The sequence below is a fragment of the Echinops telfairi genome, unplaced genomic scaffold (assembly GCF_000313985.2).
Source record: "Echinops telfairi isolate 266 unplaced genomic scaffold, ASM31398v2 ScPeMD7_5;HRSCAF=22, whole genome shotgun sequence".
Lineage (NCBI taxonomy): Eukaryota > Metazoa > Chordata > Mammalia > Afrosoricida > Tenrecidae > Echinops > Echinops telfairi.
In genome coordinates, this window is record NW_022103901.1 from 22,002,204 (window position 1) to 22,008,203 (window position 6,000).

Here is a 6,000-nt window from a genome sequence, read left to right on the forward strand (position 1 = left end):
TGGGGGCCTCTTGAGGGACATTTCAGAGGGCTCTGCCTGGGCCAGACCGTGGGACAGCCCCTATTTATTCATTGATATTCACTGAGTCCCTACTTCGTGCCAATGCCTCTGCTGGGTCCAAGGACACATGGTAAACCAATTTGCTTCATATCACCCAGCAGTGCACACCCCAATGGGCAGGGCCTACTCGGTCCCCAAAGGGATAACCCCTCGAATGAATGCACTGGCCTAGAAGAGACCTTGTCAGCCCAGGCTCATCACAGAGGCAGCTAGGGGAATGGGCGGGGGATCTGGCCTCACCCAGAGCCTAGGAGCTAGGGCGGTGGCAGGGTAGACCCCAACCTTCAATCCTCTACACAGTGATGGGGCACAGGAGCATCTTCCTCCTTGTCTTAGTGGGAACAGACAGAGCGAGCCCCCCCCCCCCCCCCCCCCCCCCCCCCCCGCCCCCCGGCTGAGAGACAGCTCTCCAGGTCACTCAGCGGGTGGGCAGCAGGGGTGAGGAGAAGCTGGGCCAGGAGACCAAAAGCCCCTGGGATGACCCCAAATTGTTCCTAGTCCGCAGATGCCTCATAGGCCAGGCTGGGCCTGTCTGCCTTATGTAGTGCTTTGTTTTGTTTTCATTGAATCAGTTCCAGCATTTTTAAAAAAGTGATTTCAGTTAACAATCAAGATTTCCAGTTGCTCTTCAAAAATTACACACTCCCAGCCCCACCGGACGGATGTCCTTACATGGTGTCAGTTTCTCCGGAGCTGTCCCTGGCCAGTCCCAGGGTATACGGGGTCAACACCTGCACTGGCTGTGGATCGTGTCACTCCCAGTGACGTCATTCCTGCAAAGTGGTGAGGCTGCCCCTATTTTTATTTGCACTTTGGATTCCTGGTTTTGGGTTTTTTAACGCAAAATGTGCAGTTGGCGCAAAGGCCAGATCTAAGAGAGCCAAGACTCACCAGCGCCTCCTCATTATTGTTCACGTTCCCTCCCATGTCTTAGCGACCCCAGTGGGCAGAGTAGAACTGCTGGGCAGGGTTCCCCAAACTGTGCCCTGTCCGAAGTCGATTGCCAGGCCAGTCTCCTGAGCTGCTTCTGGCCGGCTTCAAACCACCAACCTTCAGACTAGGAGTTGAGTGTGTAGCTGCTTGCACTCCCTTGGGGACCAGCAGTGCTGTTTTCTGCGGTTGACATTCTGATTGAGTCTTATTCTCGTCCATGTGATTTTCCACATTTCCCCGCTTTTCTGCAATCGTGCTCCTTTTAAAATCCAAGAATGGGGTGGAGGGGGCGGGCAGTGATAGATGTTGAAATAAGAGGAAAGTAAATGAGGTGCCTCTGCAGCAGAGGCGGAAAGTGAGCCAGCAGAGGATTTCTAACGAGGCCAGGAGTCCAGGGACAGCACCCCAAGGCGCTGTGATTACCATTGGGAGCTGACATCTCGGTTAGAAATTGCTAAGTGCTTCTAGCTGATACCAAGGGCTCAAGTAGAAGGCAAATGTTTTGAGAACGATGATGGCAACATATGTACAGATGTGCTTGATACAATGGATGGATGGATGGATTGTGATAAGACCCCCATAAAATGATTTTAAAAAAAAGAAATTACTAAGTGCGTTGTGACCCAGGATGAGGAGGACTGGGTCGGGGTCAGGTACGTTGTGCCAGGAATGAGGACTGAACTTTGCTTTCTTGTCCCTTGGCCGTGAAAGGAAGTGAAAAGAGGCTTCAAGCTTCTCTGAAGCTTGATTAATTCCCGATCTGTGGCTAATGGATGCAAGTTCAGTAAGAATTGTGCCTGCTAATGAAGTCCAAATGCAGGAGCAGGAAGCCGCAGATGCAGCCTGCTTTCTGTGAGCACAAACCAGGAAGCCGGGCGGTGGCAGGGGAGCAGAGAAGCTGTCTCCCTGGGCTGGACGTCTTGTGGGCAATAGAGGTTTCACTGGAGCCCCAAAAACCAAAAACCAAAACGAATCCACTGCTATCCAAGCACTTCGAACTCAAAGCAACCCTGTGATGGGTTGGCAAGACTGTAACTCTTTCTAAAACCCAAGCCAACTCACTGCCATTGAGTCAATGCCAACTCACCGCAACCCGATAGCACAGGGTAGAACCGCCCCTGTAGGTTTCTGAGACTAAATTTTACAGGATCAGAAAGCTTCATCTTTCTCCTGCAGAGCAGCTGGTGGGTTTGAACTGCTGACCTTGCACTTAGTGGCCCAATGCACAACCATTATACCACCTATCTCCTCTTTCTCTTTCGGAGCAGCGGCTGGGTTTGAACTGGTAATCTTGAGGTTAGAAGCCCAGTGCATAACCACGAGGTCACCAGGGCTCCTTCATTGTAGCCCAGACCCCCTAAACCAAACGCACTGCTGAGGAGTCTATTTCAACCCATAGTGACGTGATAGTACAGACTAGAAACCCCCGAACCCCCGCCCCCTCCCTGCCCCCAACACACACAGGGTTTCCTACTTCCTCATCTTTCTTCCGCAGAGCAGCTGATGAATTGAACAGCCCATTGGGTGTTTTAGCAGCAAAGGGCTTTAACCACTGCACCACCAGGGGGCTCTTTCCCTAGAGCCCAGACAGATAAATTGTAGACTGTCGCCCCCTTTGCACTTCAATGTCCTCATCTGTTTGTTGTGGTCAGCCCCCTTGCCCAAATCAAGTGAAACTCTTGGCCTTACAGCATCTGGTGTCAGCTGGGGACTGGATCCGTGTGATCCATAAAGATTTCATTGGCTGGTCGTGGGAAGCACCTAGCTCTTCTCCCCGTCTGCCTCAGCCTGGACGATCTACTGTAACCGTGCTCGGCATTGCAGCAACACTGCAGCCCTTCACTGGGAGTAAGGCTGAGGTGGTTCCCAAGGCACATGGAACCTAGGAGCCCTGGAAAGAAAGTGAGTCGTCCACCCCTGGACCTCCAATGACCCATCCTCCTCTGCCACGCGAAGATCCTGTGCCCTCCTGTGTGCTCACTGTCGCTTCTGAGCGGGGAGAGGAGAAAGCCGAGGAAGGAGTGTTGGTGGTGGAGGCGGGGGAGACAGCCCTCAAGTCTCCGAAGTCTTGGCTTAAAGGCTGACCGAGCAAGAGAGGGCAGCATCTGTTACGGATTGAACTGGGTTCCACAAAATAGGCGTTGTAGAGCCTCACTCCTTGGCCTGTCGATGAACTCTGGTCACACAATGGTGAAACCCTTGGCTGCTAACCGAAAGGTCGGTATCTTGAGACCCCCAGGTGCTCCAATGGAGAAAAGACTTGACCATCTACTCTCGTAAAGATTACAGCATAAGGAATCCTATGGGGCAGTTCCAACCATCCTATAGGGTTGTGATGAGCTCAAAGTGACTTGATGGCACACAATTTTTATGTGGAATGTAAAATTATTTTCCATCCCCTCTTGCAGCTAGATACGGCCATGCGATTAGATTTTGGCTATGAGACATAAGAAGATAGGCTGTGTGGGATTTTGAGGCAGTCTCCTTAATCAATCTTCTGTTTTCCCTTCTGTTACTTGACACGTGGATGTAATGACCAAGCCTGGGCACCATCTTGCACTGTGATGGGCGATGTCCCATGAACATCAGTGGAAAGGGAGCCTGTATCCCTGAGGACCATGGACCTATCAGATCAGCTTTGGGTTCCTTAGTCCACGGCTTCTTTGACTTGCCAGAGAAAAATTCATTTCTATTTTGTTTAAGTCATGGATGCTTTGAAGCTTTTTGGTTGTGTGCATCCCGAGTGAGGAATGAGAAAATGTCATTTGGTGGAAGAGGGGTACAGAGAGTCAAGGTTTCTCAAAACACTCCTTGTGCCACCAGCCACAAGGCTACCTCTAGTGGCCATGCAGATTCCAGAGGCCACCCTGGATTGCCTCCTCCAGACACTCTGGAGGTGGATGTGGAAATCTGCATTGTAACTCACGCCCCAGTACATTTTATGCACATTAAAGTTTGCAATGGAAAGGAAGGAAGGCAGGGATGATGAGGAAGTAGGTGTCAAACATTTACTTAGAGGCCACGTGCCTAAAACTCAAGTGGCAGGTGGCGCTCATTTCTGACCTCTGCAGGAGAATTATGCACCTCGGTTCTGTTGAGTCTGGCAATGCTTATGAGTCAAGGAATTTTGAGTGGAAAAAGCATATGTGCCACTTCTAAGCAGAACCTCGACATGCTAGTACATGGTTCATCATATCTCAGCAATATTCATCGTAGACTCTGAGCCATCAGCCTGGGTCCTGGAAGGAAGAGAACAAGGCACAGAGCCTCAGGTAACCCATGATGGAAATGTGGAGTAAGTGAGAAATTCCCTTTCTTATGGGTTAAGCCCCTGCGATTTTGAGGTTGTTACTGGGGTTTGGCACTGGGCTGTGAGTCACCAGGTCAGCGGTTCAAACTCCCCAGAGGTTCCTAGGGAGAAAGTTGAGACTGTGCCTGTAAAGATTTATAGACTCAGGAACCCTATAGAGGGCTGCTATGAGTGGGAATTGACTTGATGTCAGTGGGTTTGGCCTTTGGGGTAACTGCAGCCTAAACTAACAGATCCTGATGGATCATAAATATTACACAAATATAAAATTAGTCTCTTCAATATGCTGAAGGGAATTTTTAACTTCATTTAAAAAATTTCTCTGAAATATTTTTTCAGATTTGTACCATTTTATTCTTGCGGACATCCCTGTTTTCTCTGTTGAACTTTCTTTACTGCATAGCATTCTTCCAATAAGTATTCCAGTCTCACAGCACTTTGTATCGGATTCACCAGCCTCATTTCCCTTGATGATTTTTGTCTCCTTCTTGATATTTTTTTTCCTTTCTGTATTGTGTATGCTTCCTGAGCTAAACCAAATTAATATGTAGCCAGCATCCCCTCCTGTTTAAGAAAGCATTGGCATTTTGACGGCCAGGATGAAGATATGAGATAGATGAGTTCAGAATTATATTGAATTTCACTATATTTTATTTTTCAGGATCCTTAATTCATAAAGTAATTCTAGGATCATAAGGCACAATGATACATAGAACATTGTTATCATGCAATACCAATACCAACTGTAATTCTTATTAGAATTATATAAAGCTTTGTAGAAAAGCTCTCTAGATGAGCTGGAAAAAAGTCATTAAAGTGTTTGAACACTCACTCATTCGACCAATAATTATTGAGTGTCCCCACTATGTCCAGGGGACAGCAGTGGCTGCCCTCCTGGGGGTTCACTAGGACACAAAGAGAGGCAGTGGAGTAGAATGGTTGGAGACAGAGTTGGGGCTCAGCGGTACAAGGGACTTCATTCACTCTCACTCAGCTTCAGTTTCCCCATTGTACAAGGGGATGATCATAATTCACATGTATAAGAAATGAATGAAATCATGTATTTTATATAACCCAGGCAGCAAAGGCTTAAGAAGTGTTGGTTGGTGCCACTAAATTGTGCACTTGAAAAATGTTCAATTGGCAAATGTGTTTTATATATATATGTGTATATATATATATAATATTGTTATATAACATATAATAACAATGTTATAGATATACAGTAAAGGAAATAAGTGGGAGCCTTGTTGGGGATAGACAAATCAAATCGCCCTGCAGTGGAGAAGCAGGACTGGGGACAGAAGTTGCCTTTTGCAGCAAGGAGGGAAGGAGCCAGAGAAAGAAAGATGGTGGCGGGCTGAGGTCACAGCCATTTGTTTTGCTTGGGATAACGGACGGATGCCTTTGGGTCGAGAGAGAAAGAAAGAAACACTTAGGGCTCAAGAGAGAGCTGAAACTAGAGGTGGAACTCTTGTGTCTGTGGCCGTCAAGTAAGTTCTGACTCACAGCGAGCCTCCTGTGTTCTAGAGTAGAGCTGCCCCTTAGGGTTTTCTTGACTGTCGTCCTAACAGAAGCAGATTGCCCACAAGCCCCAGCTGGGGCAGAACCAGGACTAGGCAGGGAACTTTGACTCGAGAAGAGGAGCTACTTCTCCAAGGTGGACATGAAAGCACGGTGAAGCCCAAGCCTCCTGG